This window comes from Sinocyclocheilus anshuiensis, unplaced genomic scaffold, assembly GCF_001515605.1.
Source record: "Sinocyclocheilus anshuiensis isolate Anshui unplaced genomic scaffold, SAMN03320099.WGS_v1.1 scaffold1089, whole genome shotgun sequence".
NCBI classification, from domain to species: Eukaryota; Metazoa; Chordata; class Actinopteri; order Cypriniformes; family Cyprinidae; genus Sinocyclocheilus; species Sinocyclocheilus anshuiensis.
In genome coordinates this window covers 1048936-1070536 of record NW_015555709.1, presented here as the reverse complement: position 1 = coordinate 1070536, position 21601 = coordinate 1048936, and the positions used below count along the sequence as shown (strand labels likewise).

Sequence of the window (21601 nt, the reverse complement as noted above, 5' to 3'; positions counted from 1 at the left end):
CCCCCCCAGTGGCAGTCACATGGAACTTGCAAACTGGTCAAGTTACGTCCTCTTATTCACCTTGTGTTAAATTAATGAATTTACTCTTTTTGAATGAATTTACTGATTTTACTCTTTTTTTTTCTTTTTTTTCTTGTTTTTTTTTTTTTTTTTGATCACACTGCTTTAGTACAAAAATGTTGGTAATTCTAATGCTCTTATTTTTGATTAGAATGCATCATACCCGGTTGGGTGTTAACATACGGCGTAGCTGCAAAAGTTCAATAATTCAAGCTTAAACTGGATCTGAAAATTCTGCATATGCGTTTAGTTGGAACTCCATGCAGCTTTTGTACTACCCTACTTTGGAAATGAATGAAATGACTTCCAGTCTATCATTTGTTGGTTGTTTGTCAATTAAAAGATTTTTGAATACACTATTCCTTTCTAAAATAAGCTTGAAACAAATAATCAAATACTTGCAGGTTTTTAACTTAAAACACTGTTTGATTTAGTGATGATTACATGGTGGTTCTGAATCTACGAATCCGCCAGGTCTTTCTGATGGAACTCCTAAAGTTTCAGTATGTGCCGGTGCTTTGAACATACAACACCCCCCTCCCCTGCACTATAATTTGTTTAGATGTTGATTTATGAACTAATTGCCTATAATTGCTTCTTAGCACCACTATTAATCCATGATGTGTGGTTCCAGGAGCACATTAGTCTGGATTTGTATAATGAAGTAATTAGTTAAATTATAGAAGAAATAAAAGGAAGGAAAAAAGATGAGGAGGGGGCACATATTTTTTAGAAAAAGAGAAGCACTTAAATGACAAGAGAGACGATGCCAGTGTGTGTGAGACATATTTTGCTTGCGCGTGAGCTCATTTCCTGCTGCATTGCTCATCTCGCTGAATTAGTTCCTTCTGTACCTTTCAGCGCTCTCTCCTGTGTGTTTTCATTGCCATCCTCGCCCAGTCTATCCTGTCTCTCTGAGGTTGACGTACAGACTGCATTGTCTGCAGGCATTGTCATTGTTATTAGCCTTGTGGATTGCTTCAGGGGGTATGTGCAAGCTCAGGGGAGAAGGAGCCAGGCTGGATAATTAGTTTTTTCTCAATGCCAGACGAGCGCGCCGCCACTGTCGCGGACTGGAAACAGGAAGTGCAAAGATTGTCAAGGCAACAGCAGCCAGGCTGCATTCCAGCGCAGCCTCCCCTGCATTCCCATCAAAACACTGACAGGACAATGACAGCGGTCTCGATGGAGGTAACAGATTGCTGTCATTATGTTCTGTCAGGTGCTTTATTGCAGAAACGTCTTTATGAGAAGCAGTGGGAACTGAAGGTGTCGACGTGTGTGACTGTCTAACTGTAGTTTTAATAGCACACTGGAAGAGATAACAGACACTTTGAGGCAAGTATCATTGGTCATAATCAGCCATCAAAGGCACATTTAATATTGTGTTTCATACTGATGAACATGGCTTCATTAGTGTCCTGAACATCCATTACTCGGTCTGCTTGTGTCCTCTGGGTGGCGTATCTCTGATGATGTCACAACACTGAGAAGGGGACAGCGACGGGGTTGATACTCGGCCTTGGATTTGGTTCTGTTGCCATGGGATACATATATGCTAATAAGCAAGACGGCCACACTTATGAGTACTGTGCCAGCAAATCCAAGCAGGAGGCCGTAAAGTAGAGGCCATACTCTGTCTAGCAGATGGGGCTGATAAGGTGGTACTGGTTGCCTTTTCACCACCAAGTCCACGTCTTTCCAGGTGAACCCTTTGGCTGTCAAGCAATCAGAAACAATTGTTGGCTTGATTCATTTATTTTGGATAAGTTACAGTTGCTTACAGACAACTATATTTTATATGACTCTTAAGTTGACAGTTTAAGTAATTTAAGTGGTTGATGTTGTGTTTGCAAAGGTAGTTCACACACACACACACACACACACACATATATAGTAACAATAAAGACAGTAAAGACTTTCAGTTTCAATTACAAATAAATGTTGTTCTTTTGAACTTTCTATTCATCAAAGAATCCTGAAAAGAACTAAAAAGGTTTCCACAAAAATATGAAGCAGTACAACTGCTTTCATCATTGATAATTGTTAAAATGTTTCATGAGCACCAATTCAGTATATTAGAATGATTTCTGAAGGATCATGTGACACTGAAGACTGGATAATGAATGCTGAAAATTCAGCTTTGCATCATAGGAATAAATTCAATTTTTAAAATATATTAAAATAGAAAAAAATTGTTTTAAAGTGAAATAATATTTCACTTATTTATTTTATTGTATTTTTGATCAAATAAATGCAGCCTTGGTGAGCATTCAAATACATTTAAAAATCTTACCGACCCTTGTTGCATAATTTCTGCCCCAGTTCATAAACAGCATTTGCTTAAATTAAGAGGCCAAAATGGCTTGTTCTGATATCCACATCATCAGAAACCCAACAGTTCAGTAACAATACCTAATCATTGTTCAGAGACTAGGCTAGCTCTTGACTAACATTCACGACCTTTAGGGGGGAAAAAAACTGTATTATCTTACTTGAAACTGAAAACTGTATGATAGTCTCCCCTTTGAAATGTATTTGCATAATAGCATATTTTATGGTTTAGATATAGAGACCCAGGAATATCACTCAAAGTATTTAAAACACATGACCCTTTCTGAGGCATCTCACCCTGTTTTGCAGAGTAATGCAGCACCTCCTCATGGTCTTCATGATCTTCATGGTCTTCATGATCTTCTGATGCATGCTTCTCCAGGTGAGTGGCCATTTTGTTGACAAGTTCATGGTAGCCGTCCACATATCTCTGCATAGCAAGAGTTTTGTCCTGGTTGATGTTCTTACCCACCTCTATTAGATAAATAGCACATGCATTGCATTACTTCTAGTCTGGTTCTCTAGTTGTCTTTACTTAATATGGTTTTAACATTAATTCACTTCATTACTTGATTACAATTATGCTGGAGGCAGTTAAAGCAGCTGTTTATTCATGACATTCATTTCATAGTCGTACAAGACACAAGCGATTCTTGCAGCACATTAAGAAATCAAACACACAGTAATGGCCTCCATGAACGCCTGGAAATGAGATTAACTAAGTGTGCCGGGCCCAATAAATGTACCAAGTATAATAAAGCCAGAACAACTGAAGAAGACACACATGCCGGAACATAAGTATGCAATTTATCCAAGGTGCTGTCGCTGAGTGGCTACTCCTCATCAGAGCACATTTACAGGCCGGCAATTAAAGCTCTTGTAATTGCCGCATTGTGCGTTTGCCGTACGCATCAAGTTCTGTGTTTGCAGAGGAATCGTTTTTATTTTCTGCAACGCACTGCTTTGATTGACGGATGTTCTTGGGCTGTATGTTCTGGGCTGTCATTTTCCCCCTCTTCTTCTCTGTTTATCCTTTTCTCCCTTTAACGGAGATGACGAAAGGAACAGATGGCGTGTAGTGAATCTGATGTCAGCTCCAGCGAGCCTGCTGTCATATCGTTTGCACCTTCTCATATCCGATGCTATTCAGCTGTGGAGTCGCCTGAATGCTGGACCACAATCACTGCCAGAGGAGTGACAGGGTGCAAAGCGCATCCCATCAGAAATGTATAAAAATAACATTATACGCTGCTGAATTTCATCTTTTGGTGTGTAAGATAGATTGCTCTGAATTAGCTCGATGCTTATTGCATCAGTGGTGTGCAAAAAAAACAAAAGGAAAGGTGATGAAAAACTTTGCATCTTTGCAGAACTTCAGTTTTTCTTGCTGGCTGGCAATCTCCATTGTTGGTTAAAGAATGGCATGTTAGCTGTGGTTTTTAGGGGATCTTAAAGGTGAAGTATGTAGTTTTACTATATTAAAACACTTTCTTCTATCACAGTTTAGTTTGTAGATGGATCATTCTCAAAAAATATTGACATACCGATTTATGCGTGTTTTGAGTTCAGTTTCTTTGAAATTTGACATTTTTACAAACCTTAAAGAACCATCTGACTTTTGTTTTTAGGTTTTTAAAAATCTTAATTAGTAAAAAATCCAAATCTTTTTGACACAATGGTCAAGAATCTGTTTATATATATGTTTATGTTTATATATAAATGTGTATATGTATATATAATTGTAAAAATATATATATTTTTATCTTCAGTTTAAATGTAAAACTTTTGAATACCTTTGCATGTTTGAAACTATATTTAATCTTGAGATATTTATGAATTTGGGAAAGTTGATAGTATATGACTTTGGAACAACAATACAATTTGTGTATTTGGGTAAAAAAAATTAAACACTTATAAAACACTAAAACTACATTCAATAATTTTCATTATTTACAAGTGAATTTAGGCTTAATGACATTATAATTTTCTTCAGTATGAAGAATGGATGTTAATTTTAAGATTTGCTAAAGATTACAGGGTTTGTTAAATTATAAGCACTGTATTTATATTAACCTTAGTGAGTGTTAGATGCTGTCAAAGGTAATATGAATTATATAGAATAAATAAAAAATAGTTGAAATGAACATGCATGATTAAATATTCAGCATCTGAACAATTAAAACATAAATTTAAAATAAGACTATTAAAGAAATCTCTAATATTTGCCATTATGATAATATATTGTGCATCTCTACTCAATATTATACATATTGCAGGTTGGTTTGAGCGATGTGGTGCATTGCATGCATGTCAATGTTGTTGTGTGCGGCTGACCTATGGCAATGTCAGTCCTGCCGATCTGTTGCAGTGCACGAGACAGCCTGTCGTAGTATATCTGCTTGCCGTGAATCTGCAGCCAGTCCTTAAGCGCTGAGCGACAGGGGGCCTGCTGGTCTGACAATCACACACACACATGCACAATATCAAACGTGCTGCAGACAGGGAAAGCAGCCAGTAATAGAAGCAGCAGCTCTTCAGTTGTTCAGGCAATTAAACAATTCAATCATGTCCCACTGCCTCGATAGATTTAATTTCTGATGAAAAGGGATTATATCAACAATTCGTTTGGTTGAGATGTCTCTCGAGTGGACCTCTCGATGGCAGACTGATGTGTGCAGTGGAGATAAACAAATACATTTGGCTGTTCATGACCTCTTAATTTACTGCAGGATGTGTCACTTCACACATCGCACTGCTGGAATTCATTAGCATAAAACAAATAAGTATCAATTTATTAGAGCTGATTTAAACTATTTAAAGGAGCGGCTCTCGTGTCTATCATATTTACCTGTGTTTCTGCGTCTTCTTGAATGCAGTAACTGGTTCCTTTCTGCAGATAGTCGGTCTAAGTGTTGGAAGATGCTCTCCTCAGGTTGAGATATGGCAGAGATGAGCTCCTCACACTCATGAGCTGTCAGCAGCTCCACCAGGCGCTCCAGCTGGTAAGGTCCAATGTCCTCTGCCACTGTGGCAAAAGTAGAAAAATCAGACACATTTCAATGTTGTTTTTTCCCCTCCTAATGTTAGTCTTTTTGCACCAGAATGTTGTAATTTCGTTTAACATGACCATTCTTGAATATGTAAATCAGCTCTGTTTTGATTGACTAATCGTTTTGTGTGCGAAATGAGTAACCACACCTCTAGTTTTTGATATGGAAATGTGTGCAGTTATATTCTGATGTACACTTGGTTGTGAATATGAATGTTTTTTGAATGTTAGATGTATAGTTCGAAACTTCTTTTTTTTATGCTTTTGAAAAAGCCTCTTATGTATAGAAGCCTGTTTCTGCCACTGAATAAAAATAGATTTTAACATGGTAATGGATATGACAATGTTAATGTATTTGGTCTTGGCAGAATAGATCTGCTAGCTACGCTGCTAAATTGCTGCTGTTGGTTATTGTCGTTATTGCAGATTATTGCTGCAAAGCAAGTACAGGAACTTGCTACTGCCAGTACATACGCTGATACAGTGCAGTGAGTATTACTGCTGCTGCACAAATAGCATATATAGTAACCTGTAGCAGATCTAAACGGGTGGAGCTGGGGAAGGTGGAGGGTTTCAGAGGAACTGTGAAAGCATGCTGCGAAATGCTCTGGTGGATGCTAACCAGCCATTTAAATGTAAAGCAGCAAGCTCACTGGCTGCATATGAAACATTAACTAATCAGCTTGTGCCATGTAGTTTAACGCTGTGAATATCATCAGTTTGTGTTAGGGACCCATCAGCCTGTGCCATCTAGAGTTTCCATAGGCGGAAATCCCGGGGGGGTCGGGGGGGGAATGGGACAGGACCCCAGGACCCCCCCATCTGAGGGTTGTCCCCCCTAAAAATATGATTAAAAACCACGCTGTGTATTGCAGATAACAATGTTTTATACTTTAAATGTAAGTAGTAAAACAACACAAACGCAAACGGGGCAAAAATGCGTTCTAAGTTTAGAAACATTTTGAGTCTCCCCCTCTCTCTCCTCACAGCGCTTTGGTCCAAATGCCTGCTTTTCTCTTTTACAACACCTCAGTGTTGCCAATTGGGCTACTAACACTGTTGCCATGGGTTGTTATTCATGTCCGCGGGTTGAAGCGACCCCAATAACGTGACACGAGTCCGGTGAGAGAGAACAAAGCCAATAGTTGTGGAACTCCTGTAAGGCTGTCAAGGCTATTATATTCACTTAAACATCGGATGAAGTGATTATTTTCTCTTTAATACAGATGATGCCGATGTATTTTTCGATGGGTCCGCTATGTTAGCAATAATAACGTTACCTGCTTGACGGATAGTAATGTCTACAACGGACAACAGCTTGAAGTTGTCTAATTTGGCACTGTCTCCCTGCTACACTAATAGTAGTAAGGCTTTCCTCTGTGTATACTTATCCTTACAAGTACAATTTTAGCTGTATTATTTTAAGACATGTTTTTTTAAAGAAGTTATTTTAACTTGCCGTATTAATAACATGATACTTGTGACAATGTCCTCCATTGTTATAAATTATTTATTCAACAGATCAATTAACATAGGCATTGTTGAGATGCAGTACAATTAAAACATGTCCGGTTATAATAATTTGTCATGTAACCATCCCACCCCTCTCTCCAACACATATATGACATACAGTATATACACAATTGTGCCTGAACCCATAGATATGTAAAGATTCCCTATTCGACTGCTCCAGATACGTTGACGCGTCCGCCATTTTGGAATGGTCAACTTGACGTCATTCACCATAATTATCAATGCGTATTCAAACATATACGAGCATATAACTTGCTGTTGTAGACGCACACAGTCAATGCGCTCAAAGGTTCGCAGACCGTTCCAAAAATGGCGGATTGCTTACATATTGCGGCCCATAGAAACAGTTGCTAATGAGGCAGCTACGTATATATATTATATATATATATATATATATATATATATAAATAAATCTTTTTTGTTTACTTTTGCTGCTGAGTAAAATTTGTAGACTGGATATCTGCAATTATTTAAGCTTGTTTCTTGCTACACGTTCCTGTTTACTTCGAGCTGTTATATCAGATTTGAGTGAAATATAGTTTTTTTTGTTTTTTTAACAATGTCTGAGATCATGTGTGCATGTTTTATGCTTTAAAAAGCTGTTTGTATTTAATACGGATATTGAACTGTGGTGCCTGGCAAACCAAAACCAAAATGCGCAACACCGAACAAAGTCAAATCACAGCAAATTAAATGAAGTCATTGTGCTTCAAATGCTGCCTTGATGCTTTTCCAGCCTTTTAAAATGTCATGCATGGTTCACATCAATGCATAATAAGAACACACAGTTCTGTGCTTTAAGATGGTAAGTGTGTATTACACTGCCCTCTAAAACCCAAATGCATTTCATAAAGTCTTTTTTCTTCAATATTTTCTTTTTTTTCTTCTTCAATTTTCTGCAGACTCATTTTTTTTTTGGCCATCATGGTGGCTGGACATTATCCTCTACTGTTTGAGCTAAGGGAATGTAAAATAGTACAATTATATTTATACTATTTTTAACACTGTTAAAGAGATGGGCAGGTGTTATGTAAGGTATAATGTACAGTCAGCATGTCGTTATCACATAATAAACCTCTTCAGTGTGATATAACCCCTCTTCGCTTTGTGCCTGGGTTTAGTGTTATTGTGATAATGACCAGCCTAATGGACATTATCTCTTACATAACTCTGCCAATCACTTTAATAGCAAAGCTGTGCTTGAAAATGACCAGTGAGATGTATGTGATACCATTGTTTTATATGACGTTCCTTATTGCTTTGGCTGAACATGTATTTTCAGCACTGTTATCTCATTTTTGAGGCCTTAAATATAGGCCCTGATCAAGTCGAAACATGATTTAACAATCAAGAAGCAAGAGTGCTTTGTTGAGCGTAACCTTGAGGCGAAACTCTAACTTTGCATTTATTTTTCATTTTCGAGGAGCAACTCCACAAGGGGAATCAACTAAACTGCTCAAAAGAAAAGTTTCTTTGCATTGAATGTTGATGAACTCTGTAAAGCTGAGGGTGTCTCGCTCTGTACCTGCCTTGCTTTGAACTCGCTTCACCTCAGCTTGGCTTTGTGTGAAATCATTTCCAACATTAACATCGTCTCAACCTCACCATATGCATGCAAAGAGCAGGTCACATGCTTGGTGGACTAATTGAAATTCATCAACAGCAACATTCATATTCCAAATACCAAGGGAATGAGTAAGGGTTATGTTTTATTGTAGTGGTTTATTGTCAGGATTAAGCAATTCACACAAACACATTTTGTAAAGTGAGTTTATTAGTGTGGGTTGAGAGGATAAAGGCTGAACCAGCATACATAAATACATCTTGGCAGGCTTTGTGAATCTTGTATGTGTGGGTGTGTGTGTACTCAGCCCGCCTCGGCTCTCTCCACAACAGCAAATGAACAAACATGCCATGTTGTGTGGAGCTGGAGCGGTGCGCTAAAGGGCAGGGTGAGGTACGACGCTTTACATAGATGTTTAGATACACTGAACTTAAATACACAATAGGACAGCGGGGGATTAACATTCACAGTGTTTAGCATGCAACTGTCACAGCCTGCATTGATCCGTCCAAGCATGAAAGCACATGGCAAATTATACTACAACGCAAAACTAGCCATGCATGCCTTTGAAAACTTGTAATTGTGTTCTTGACATGCGTTTCACCTCGCATCTGTGCTGTTTTTCTGTTAAGCCCATGAAAACAACCTTTGCAGCTTGTGGAAAAAGTGCTCTTTCCATGTCTCCTACACTTCACACCACTGAAATCTGATTGGACAGCTACACAGACTCCGGTGGAATGAAGGATAGAATTCACAGAGCAGATAAAACCACTTTTCGGCTTCCGCAGCACGTCTGTACCTGTTTGAAGGATGACACAACATAAGCACACAGTCCATTTAAAAACACTGTACATTCAAATTTTGAACATTGAAATTTCAAATTCCATTTCTAACTGATACTATTTTGTTGTGCAGGTTCAAAATGTTCCATTGCGAAGGCTGTTGTTGTGTTCAGAGAGTGTGAGAGAATGTACTCTGTGTCTTGGCCTCTCCCTTCAGCGAGCCCAAACCTGTCTCTCCCTCCGTGCCTGTAGGTCATACAGGTAAGAGGCCTGTTTGCTTTGCCAACCACAGAAAACTCTGCATTTTGACTCCCAACACAGTGTAACTCAACCCTAAACCCCCACCCCCCCGCGAACATGCTTGTGTGTTTGAGAGGGGGATTTTCCACACGTTTCAGTACTAATCTGAACTGATTTATCTACTTGCATGCACACAATCAAAATTGAAGTTGTAATATATTTATATACTTTAAACAACTTTTTAGTTAGTCTTTTTAACATCATTATCGCCAAGTTGAATGTAGAAACACTTGAAAAGAAATCAACACAATATTTTAAAATATTTTCAGTTCAAGACAACTGCTGTTAAATGTTACCCACCTTGATTTTGACCACACACTCACCTTGCTCGTGGCGTTAGATCCAAATTGGTGCTAAAGAAACAAAAAGTCAGAAATTGTTTTCTGTTAAACCATGCAAAAATTAAAAGGCCTAAACTTTTAGTATGAAGGTCTTGAACGTTTTTAGTTGGAACTAATGTGCGTCCTGTCATGATGAGCAGCAGTGTGATCCTCTTTCTCAGGTCTGTCTTTATTTGCCTACCTGCTTCAGGTAGCGCTGCTACACCAGCAGGCAGCGACCAATGGGAATGAACCTTTTTTTGTAAACCGCACCCCTTCGTATCATAAATCTGAACCACACCTAGTGCCACAAACTCTGTAAGTAAAATGTGGATTTATAGTATAATTTAAGTTTGATGTTTTGGTTTGCGTACTGCACTCTGCTTGCTTATTTATCTCAAAATAATTTAAGTTCAATTTGACTGCTAAAGCATAGCTTGCATAGCATTCAGTGATAATTCTTATTGTATTATGGGTTTAGGTTTTTTATTGTTGTCCTTTGGCACATTTCTGCATATATATTCATTAATTTTTACTCTAAAATAAATTAAAGTCATGTTTCAGTATACATCCGTTCTTTCCCATGTTTTTAACAGTACCATTACCTGTGCTGACATGACATACAGCCGCAGACTTTAGTCTTTATAGCTGAAGCTTCCTTCACGTTGTATCACAAAAACAGCATGTTTTTTACAATGTGCGATGAGCTCAAGTCTGAACAGGAGCAGGAATGCCCCACCCCTCCTGTTGATTTCTATAGGCATTCGAAACAAGACAATGGGCATGTGGGTAGGAAGCAGCGGGGGTTTGACTGATTACAGATCTGATGGAATTCCTGAGGACTAATTCTCACAATCACCTGGGAATATTATTTCATGTGGCACATTTTGGGAGCCGTGTGTGTTTTGTAGGATTTTTTCTCGCTTGCCATGTGTAATCTTCTAAATTTGCAAGCTGATACAGACACTGATGTGGTACAGTTAATTAGGGCAGCTTCTGGAAATGGTGTAGTCAATAAAACACATGCCTATAATAGGGAAACTTTGCAAATTCCTGCAAAAGAGGATGTGGCACTCAATAGTTTGACCCAGTCCCCACTATATAGTGTTGTGTGATGCCTTTGAAGTATTGCAGAAGGTCAGTTTCCCGGTTTCTCTAAAGCTAGATTCATGTTCAGCGCTGACCACTTCTAAAAAGAAAATAAAAGCTCATTTCACTTCATTTGTTTTTTTGTAGATTATGAATCTGTATGAGGAGTTTGCAGAGCTGTCTGAGCATGCAGTGACCACCCATTCTTTCTCTCTGTCTGTTCTTGACCCTAAGGAACTCTACATCAGAGGAGGAGGTTTGAAATCCTGTCAGATAAAATCTCTATTGCAGGTGTGTCACTGTCAGCACTGTCTCTGTGAGTGTCTCCAAGCACTTCTGAGCATGATTACTTATTACTTATGAATTTGTGCTTTTATTCAGCAAGGATTCATTAGGTTGATCAAAAGGAGCAGCAAAGGCATTGAAAATGTTACAAAAAAAATTATCTTTCAAATAAATGCTGTTCTTTTGAGCTTTCTGTTCACTAGAGAATAAAACAAATATTATATATTAAAACGTTAAACCATAATATTTTAAGCAGCACAACTGTTTTCAACATTGATAATAACTGAGCACCAAATCAGCATATTAGAATGATTTCTGAAGACTCATGTGATACTGAAAACTGTAGTTTTTACATTTTAAAATGTATTGAAATGGAGTTGTTTTAAATTGTAATGATATTTCACCATATTACAGAAGTACATACATTCACCCTTGGTGAGCATAAGAGATGGTTTTAAAAACATTAAAATTGTACCAACCCCAAAGCCTAAAAGTGAAGACAACATTGAAATTCTAAAACATTTGTATCAGTTTGTGATGATTTATAATGGAAAAACATTTATCAAATTGGATTAGTGAAATGTTCCTGTTTTGTGTTAGACTTTTGTTCCCCACTGTTTGCTCTAAAGGCCACTGCAGCATTCTTAAAAGTACAATGCAAGCACCTGGTCAGAACCCAAAGAAAAAACAAAGAAACCAGTAGTCAGTAGTTTAACTGACCCAAGTCAAACTTTGGCGGAAAACAAAAGCTGTGTCAATGGAGGTTAAAGGCAAACATCCTCCCTGCTGTTTGAGGATAAAGTCTTTGTCCCCAAGTGTTTGTCCATTCAATCAGCTGTAGAAATCACTCATTCTGTCCCCATCTTAAATCTTATATACACTAGAATGGATACCACGTTAATGTTTAGAATTTTTTTTGAAAGCATATATATAATATTAGTTTTTTAAAAAATATTTGTAAAATTTTTTAAATGTAGTTAAGTAAATATTTTATTTAAAATTTGATGTTATATATATATATATATACTTGAGAGGTGAGGCTCCAGTTCGAATCCCGTGTAACTACGGTTCGACAAAACAGTTAAAATCTGCACATAAGGAAGTTAAAATGGCACGGTTGCATCAAAAAAATGTGTTTTTAAATCAGTTTTGCATTTGTTAACACTATCGGGTAGGTTTAGGGTTGAGTTTGGTGTAGGGCATATTTCCAACACGTAATAAAAACGTGCCAGGGATGACGTATTCAACCTGTGTTTTAGCGCCACTCAGTGGACATTTCTCTTTGAAAGTGCGGCGAAACGTGCAGTAAGGTACGTAAAAACGGTGTTGCAATTTACAATGAATGTTTGTCCAGTCAGCTGTAGAAATCATAGTAGTTAAACCATAGTACATGACAAATGTTAATAGTGTGATACATTTTTGTTTAAAAATATTTAAAATAAATTACTTTTAAATATATATCTTTAAATATATATATTTAAAAGTAAGTAATTTATTTTAAATATTTTTAAACAAAAATGTATCACACTATTAACATTTGTCATGTACTATGGTTTAACTACTATGATTTCTACAGCTGACTGGACAAACATTCATTGTAAATATCAAATTAAAAAAATATGATCATTTTTTGAATTTTCTGGCAAAGAAACTTGTTGAAAATTTTAAATTAGTCTGTGTTGGTTGGTTGGTGGATTTTTTAACTAGCAGATCCCAAAGAGTATGTGTTAATGGGGTGTTGTCCAATGCATTGTTGTCTTTTACTGGTACCCCACAGGGTTGTGTTTTGTCCCCTCTCTTGTTTTCTTTATATACTGATGATTATCGGAGTGTTTTTGAGGGGAGACACATTATTAAATTAGCAGATGATTCTGTGATTGTGTCTCTCCTCAGTCAGATGGGAGTCATGGTCCAGTGATAGATAATTTTATTCAATGGTGTGATGCTTCATTTTTTAACATTAATGCTTCTAAAACAAAAGAGATGTTCATTGACTTCCGTAAGAAGAATTTTGTACCTGTGCTGGCTGCCAGGGAGAAGTGGTCAAGGAGTACAAATATTTAGGCACTGTGTTTGATGATAAACACAGAGGCAAACACTGATATGATTAGAGGGAAAGCTCTTCAACGTATGTATTTTCTGAGGAAACTTTTCATGTGGATGTTTCTTTTATGAAGATGTTTTATACTTGTTTTATTGAATCTATTTTAAGTTTTTCTATTATCTGTTGGTATGCCAATTTGAATGTAAAGAACAGGGGTAAGTTGAACAGTATAGTTAAAATGTGCAGTAAGATAGTGGGGACTGATTTAAGGACTATCACACAAATTTATGACTATAAGGTGACTAAGAAGGGCCAGTTAGTCCTTTCTGATGTCACCCATCTATTGTGTAATGAATTTCAACTGCTTCCTTCTGGCCGGAGATTTAAACTCCCTTTGTGCAAATCAAACAGATACAAGAATTCCTTTGTAACCTGCAATCATGTTTTTAAATGACTTATTATAAATGTGTGTTTTATGTGTGTAGTGTTGCTGCTGTATGTGCATGTATACTGTTGTCTACATAAAGAATTGCCTTTTAAGGACAATAAAGTTAAGTAAAGTAAAGAATATTATAAATACAATCTTATATTTATTTTTTATTATATTTATTGCAATAGGAAAAAAGTTGCTTGCAATCAATGCATCAAGGTTTCTCTACTGACAAACAACAAACCAACCCAAAATAATCGTGTAAGTATACCTTTTTGCTACCTCAAGTAAAATTTGATTATTGATTTTAATTTTTAATTAAATCAGAGACATGTGCATGTGCATTCAGGTTAAAAGAGACAATTTAATGATGAGGTGAAACAGCAATAGACTCAGATCAGTTTTATTGTCAATGCAACGAGATTGTGCTGTGGCACCGGGGAAGAGATGGCCTATTGGTCAACAAACCAAGCATGTGTAATATACCTGGCTGTATTACTTTGATACTCCAGGACAGGGCAGAGTTCTGCTTTTCTGACCCCCATCAACAGACACACACGCACACACACACACACACAATGGTGCTGGATTACAGTAGCCTCTTCCCTGTAGGCGGCAAATCTGTCTCAACGCGCCCAGGAATGTATTCATTCTTTCTTTCTTTCCCTGTATATGTGTGCGTGTGCAACTCCAGAGAATGCTAGATCGCTCCATCTACCTCAGAATCTACCTTTTCTCTTTTCTCTCTCCTATGAGAGCATGAATACTGATCGGTTTAAAGACTCGAATGCATCCCGTTTCCCCCACGTCTGACTCGTGCATGCAGGAATGCAGCTGTATTGTGGTTCTCTGCTCTGCTCATGCGAAAACCTCTGACTTGCACACTATGACATGAAAGCCATGATTAGAAAGTATCCTTTGACACATAAAACAAGTCCGTGCGCTTCACCTTCCCACTGCTATTAGACATATTAACCTGTAATTCTTGGCGAAGATGCTTTGGAATAAATGTAACAACTTGTATAACTTAAGAAAGGTGGGGGCTTCCCTATAGGCGACGTATGCCGTATACTGCATTCTCTCAGTTCATCTCTCTCCATTGCTGATGGGAATGCGGCTTCTCATCGCCCGAGTCTGTTCTGACTTGCCCAAGCTGGAATGCGGCAGCCGTCTAATGTACTTTTATGTCCAAGCAAATTGACAATGAAGAGTTGCATTATTTTACAGCATAAATATTACATTCCTGGTTTGGATGCAAATTCGAGGCGTCGCCGTTGGAGTACGAATAAGCTGTATTCGCATAACGCTGACTGTGAATGTGATTTGTCCGAGAGGAGGTGTGTATGTGTGATTGCATGTGTGTATAGAGACGATTGAGATTTGTTTGCATAGGACAATTACTCAAGTCACGTTAGTTACAGTGGGTTGTGTTTTCAAACATTACAAGGTTTCACAGCATCAGATGAGTCTTAGTTTAGTTAGCTTAGCTTAGTTTAGTTGTTAATATTTTGCGAATTATTCTAGGGGACTGAGGTACATTACTTGTCACATTGGGACTTTTGCAGATTCAAAAATTGTCCCACTAAGATTCAAGCTGCATACAGGCCCTCATAGACCCGCTTTACACATTAACAGGCAGATAGATATCTGTTTAGTGAAAATTTGATAATTTAATAATTCAAAATTCTTCCCATTATTTCTTGCTCTTCTTTTCTGAATGAGCCTCTCAGTAAAGGAAATAAATAGGAATTAGAAGTGAATAAAAAGGAAGAAAATGTGGGGAAAGTAATAAGATTCCAGTGACGTAAGTAGATAAATAATTGGATGCTGTTGATTAAATCGGGTGAACAAATCGCAACTGTCTGTTGTCTTTCACATTGTGAGAGCAGAAATAAAATAAAAAGCCACCCGCAACAGCGCTTACACTTTCATTAAAGCAACATATGTTTATTTCCAGTGTAACTCTTACTACACATTATTTATGTAGCTGAATTTGGGTAACGAAAATGCATGTGGTCGGAATCTAACCCTGACCACCTCCAAATTTGTTTTGAGTGATCTGATCACAGTGGTCTTTTTTTTATTATTATGGGCTTGTTATGCCTTTATTTGAACAGGACAGTATAGAGTAGGCAGGAAATCATTGGGTAGAGAGAGAGGGGAAGGGGATCGGCAAAGGACAAGATGGGATTCAAACTTGGGTCACTGCGAGCGCAGTTGTGTTGTATGTCAGTGAACTAACCACGAGGCTATTGGTGCCGACCACAGTGCATCTTTTAATGTAGTCAAGCATTTTCTGATCCCCGAATCTACAGGTGTAAATGGGCCTATAGTTTCTAAACTATATATATATATATATATATATATATATATATATGTGTGTGTTTAGTATTTAGACTTTATTTATATGTTAGTGTCAATATGTATTTGCACATATGTATTAGCACAACACCAGGATCCACTATTCATTGTTTACCTAATTTTTTTCCCACACAACTGTACATGAGGGACACAGATGGCACCTGTCCTGTAGAAAGACACAGGCAGAGAGATGCCATAGGCTTTGGGTGAGATTATGGGATACAGGAAACATAAACAGTGTGCCCATGGAGATTTAAAAGCAGAAAAACACAAGTAGTTTATTACACTAAGGCAAGAACAGAAAATAAACCCAGCACAGCCCAAAGAATATAACGCAGTATGATGTGTATTTGTGTTGGAGCTATAGCAGCATGGGAACTCATATGCTAAATGAAGAGCTTTTCCCGTTTACTTTAATGGAGGAACGCGTTGAATGCATATATATTTTCCATCCCGCCTCGTGTTTTTTGAGAATGCCCTGAGAATCTCATGCGCATGGTCCCCTTCATTAGACATGAGAAACCAGTGCTTTTCCGCCCCTCTTCCTGACATGCTGTAATTAAAAGCTGGGTAATAACAGTGGAGGGCTGGCATCCCAGCAGGCCATCATCAAAATGCTCTTTTCTCTCAGCCTCACTTTTGGCCCAATCAAAACATTAGTACCAACTCACTGACTCCCCGGCTCACTGTGGGTGCTTCAGACCATCAGCGAACTCCTAAAGTCTACATATTCTGCATGCTACTGTCTGTCTTGAGCAGAAACTGACAAAATGCCCCCCAAAACACAAGGCGTTGTTGAGAAGGTGTTCAAGTTGGCTTTGCTTGGAGACATTTTGCATGATTATCCGCTTGCCGTTAAGAGGCGCGCAGGCGTCCCCGTGCGAGGCAGAACGGCTTGCCAAAAGCACTCCACCCACTTTTAGAGCTGCCTTCCGTGAACTTGTGCTTGCCTGTTCCGTGAGCTAAATTCCTGGTGTTCCGTAAAAACTCTTTGGAACCCTCGTCACCATCACTATGGTAACTTAAGCCTTGCTAAGGAAAGAACAGCTGGAGGGCCTGATTAGAACAGAGTGCAGCCCTCTGTGGACGAGACAGTGCACGCTTCACACAGGTTGCAGGTTGAAGCGCCGTCCTCAGAAATGCAGCTCTGCTCAGAGCCACAGGAATTTGTGGGCCTTGTTTAATTCGGCGTTCAAGCGAAGGAGAATATTTTAACAGCATCTTCACATCCTAGGGTGTATTGCATAATTAAATCCAGAATTTATTGCTTTTTCACTACTAGAAGCTACAGCGTATAAGTTAAGAAGAAAAGTTTTGATCAGAGACAATTGTGTGGGAGCTGGACAGCCAGAACCGATCTAAGTGGTAATAAAGCCCAGTGCCTTGTGGGATAGAACAGAAAGTAATTTTGGATGAAATCAGGCTGGTTTAGAATTGGATTAGAACACCATGAAGTCAATATTCACAGTGTGTGTTTGATCCTGAAGCCTTATTCTTTTTGAGAATAGATGCTCTTAGGTTTTCTTCATTTAAGGTTTTCTTGTGTGTATTTTAAAGGTCCCATGGCATGAAAATGTCACTTTATGAGGTTTCTGCACCAAGGCTGAATTTCGGGAAAGAGACTTCAGATACAGTACTAGGGACCACTTAGGCCTATATAAAAGCATCTAAAAAGCAGCATGTCATGGGACCTTTAAGCATTGCTAATTATGAGCCGAGAGCAAGATCAACTGTAGTGTTATATTTGCATATTTGTAATATTTGCAAATTGTAGTTACAATTTATAGTATTTAAATGTTATTTGTGCAGTTGTTTCAATGTTAAAAAGATTTCTCAACTTGATATGCAGAGAAAACTATACATCTAAGCATAGTAGCTCTAACTCAACAGTTTGTTATTATTATGGCTTAAACAGCCATTTTATTTGAAATTCGGCTTGAATGAATTAAATGTTACGTTTTTGCAGAAATGAGCGATTTGACCTTTAAATGGCTTCAGTTGTACTTAGCTTATCTATCTGTGTTGAGTTGAAAGAGACTACAAATGTAATGAGATTTAATAAGAACAAAAACTTAGCAGGCATTACAATTTAATTTCATATTTTAGTTCTCAGAACTGTTCGTCAGTAGAGGTAATTTTTGAAGTTGTCAATCAGTTTAATCTATCGTTCCTTTTGTAGTAACGGGCAGAAAGGGAATTAAAGTTTTGTTGGAGTTCTAAAGTTTTGTCAGACCTTTTCATGAATTTACCCAACACCTGTCAATGCCTCATAACAATCTCTCAGATATTTTCATTTCCCTGGTACCTGCAGAAATAATGGGACTCTGATTAGGGTGCCAAGCATGTCTAGATTAAACAGAACCCTGTGAGCGTTGGGCAAAAAAGGCTCAATGGAAACTAATTTGGATTGGCAAACTGTAGCGACAGACAAAACACTGAGAGGAATATGAGGACAGTCGGTATCTATGACTTTATTAGTTAACGCAGTGACTTCACATTGTGCAAACATGCCTTTGATTTGCTGCTGTCTTAAAGGGATAGTTCACTCAAAAATGAAAATTCTTCCAAATCTGTACGAGTTCCTATCTTCTGGTGAACAGAAACAAAGACATTCTGAAGAATGTTGGTAACCAAACAGTCGATGGTACCGAATGACTTCCATAGTATGGAAAAAAGTACTATGGAAGTCAATGGATGTCATCAGCTGTTCTTCAAATTCTTCACATTCTTCATATATCTTTTTGGTGTTCAACATAAAGAAAAAAAAAAGGTCCATTTTCTATTGTCTCAAAATTCACTGTCAAACCAAACAACTTTTTTGTTGGTCAACGCGGCATATTCATGTGACCAACTTGAAAATGAGTGACATCTGCATAAGGAAGCTTATTGCCCTATGCGAAACTCCCAATTGCGCAGATTTATGTTGTATTGACTGGATTGTAACTTTAGCACTTAAAAGAACATTTACAGTTTAGCTTTTTACAATAATAGATGACAGACGTGTTGCGAATCATACCACCTACCAGAACATGGTGTGGAGTTAGATGGTGCTAAGATGGTGAAAAGTTTTGTAAGATTACTTATCCAGCCCATTATTTTTACCCACAATGAATGATGTGTCAGTCACACAGCTGAGATTTTATGGGGCAGAAGTGTGATAAAACACCTCACTGCTTGAATGCTAAAAGACCACCAGATTACAACAAAAAAAATGTCACACTTATCCACGGTGGCCATAATGTGTGAACACTGCGGACAGCCAAGATGATACTAAAATAAAACTAGTGCTAATATAAAAGGAAAAAAGAAAGGTGTGAAGAAAAATCCAGAGAAAAAATTTCCGGTGAAGCTAAAAGAAACGGCTATAGTTACTTAAGTGCAAAGGGAAGAGTTTCAAAAGAAGCACTGTGACCACATAGGGGGAGACTTGGGTGATATTCATGGAGAATTTCTAAAGCATTCCTTGTCCAGGTGTGTAAAACTGCCTTTTATGGCCGCTCTTGGTATTATTACTAGTTCCAGGATGCAATTGGAGTGAGCTCTGGATTATATAGTGTGCTTTAACAGGAACCCCAGTGGACCTAGAGAAGTGACTTCTGCGATATCTGTGTTATGGGATTATCTGTCTAATCCTGTCAGAGCTTCAACCAAGTTTACTTGAACAGTAATTTAAGAAGAGATGAGCCCAGATCAGCTCTCAAAGTCTATTTTTTCCCCTCTGTTCATGCTTTTCTCCCCATCCTATTCTGAAAGAACCATTTTTCCCCCTCAAGCACAGAGTATGCTTTACAAGTTCACTATGATAGGTTGCTTTTTAAAGATCAGAAAAATACATGTTACATGTGTCATGTATCTGAGAGGATCATTTCAATTGTATGCTAGTTCATTTACATTTAACAGCCCACAGCTGGGATATGGGACTCAAGCTGTGTGTCACGGAATGAACAAAAGAGGTATTATCATACGGTTTTAAATGAACGTTTGTTTGAATTGTTATACGGATGCTTGATTTGATTTTAGCCTGCTTGAAACATACTTTCAGCAGCTGTTGTTTGTTTGTGATGTTATATATGAGCAGTGTTCATTTTACAGCTTTTTTTTTTTTTTTAGCCATAGTTTTTATCTATGCAAAAAATTGCCTTTTGTTAGACTAAAATGATACGTTTTTAGTAAATTATACAATAAAAAAAAAATAGTTGAAACTGCAAAAATGAGTAAACTATTCCTGTCCAAAGGTTTGGGACCATTCATTCTTTCATTGTGAAATGTTAATACAATTTAAAATGACTGATTTCTGTTTTGATATATTTTAAAATGTAATTTTTTCCTGTGATGGCAAAGCTGAATGTTCAGCAGCCATTACTCTAGATATCAGTGTCACATGATTCTTCAGAAATCATTCTAATATGATGATTATATGATTATAAGTGTTAAAAAGTTGTGCTGTTTAATATTTGTATGTAAAACATTTAGGCACTTCAGTTTATACCAGTTTTTATTCACTGTTCAGCTTCAGCTTGCAAAAAATGCCAATCCTCAACCATTTAAAAAATAACTTATTTGTAGATGTTTCTTCTTTTTTAAAAACACATTTGTTAGTGCATAGTTAGTATCTTTCAATATTGTTTTCATCCCAATATTTTCATCAACAGTATGTCCGAATAAAAAAGCTTTCATGATGCACATTTTTCATCTAAATGAATAAATAAATAAATAAAAAAGTTGGTAATTTTACAGTGTATGAACATGTCACGCTCAGTTGCGCCCTTTTTCATTATAGTCTCAAATATTTTAATAATAGTAGATTTGGCAGAGGAATTAAATGGTTTAGCATTGCGGAGTACAATAAAGAATAAAACTCTGAAGTCAGTCAAGCTAAATTGATGGTTTTTAATCTTTTCCAGCCTATTTTTGAATTGTTCCTTATTTGCATGAAACATTAGCTGCAGAGTGAGGCTGTGAAAATATGATCCTCCAGCCCCTGGCTTTACATATTTATTTCATGCCAAAGGTGGGATAAAGCTGGCGGGAAAAGTAAATTATGAATCTCCCTCCGTTTTTTTTTTTTTTTCTGTGGTGGCAACTCAATGCTTTATCTGAGAAGAGAGTTACAAAGCCCGCAGACGTACAGTCTCACATGTTAGATTTATCACCATGGAAAAGAGATATATAGAAAGATGCATATTTTCCATTTCAGAAGTAGATAAGAAGAGCTCGCTTCCTGTTTGACGTGATCGAAAGCTGACAGCCATGTCTTGTCTAAAATTACCTGCTCCTCTGAAGGAATGGCACTTGAAAACGAAATATACTCTGATCTCTGGTGGTACATTCAGACCTGTAGCGCTCTTCTGTTGTGTTACATATACAGTGGGTACGGAAAGTATTCAGACCCCCTTAAATTTTTCACTCTTTGTTATATTGCAGCCATTTGCTAAAATCATTTAAGTTAA

The 21601-nt window shown here is 37.5% G+C and overlaps 2 long non-coding RNA genes across 2 annotated transcripts in view; one reads left to right on the top strand and one right to left on the bottom strand.

The window, feature by feature from the left end:
• LOC107671877 (uncharacterized) overlaps positions 1 to 6179 on the top strand; it is a 10650-nt gene extending 4471 nt beyond the window's left edge. Inside the window, exons 3-5 of the long non-coding RNA XR_001632266.1 lie at positions 2704 to 2776; positions 5291 to 5396; positions 5870 to 6179. This is a non-coding gene — a long non-coding RNA (uncharacterized LOC107671877). The remainder of the gene's footprint in view (positions 1 to 2703; positions 2777 to 5290; positions 5397 to 5869) is intronic.
• Positions 6180 to 8736: 2557 nt separating this feature from the next.
• LOC107671880 (uncharacterized) lies at positions 8737 to 10153 on the bottom strand. The gene is made up of 2 exons (XR_001632270.1): positions 9946 to 10153; positions 8737 to 9339 (listed from the first exon to the last, which is right to left on the bottom strand). It is a non-coding gene; the product is annotated as an uncharacterized LOC107671880 (long non-coding RNA).
• Positions 10154 to 21601: the final 11448 nt, after the last annotated feature.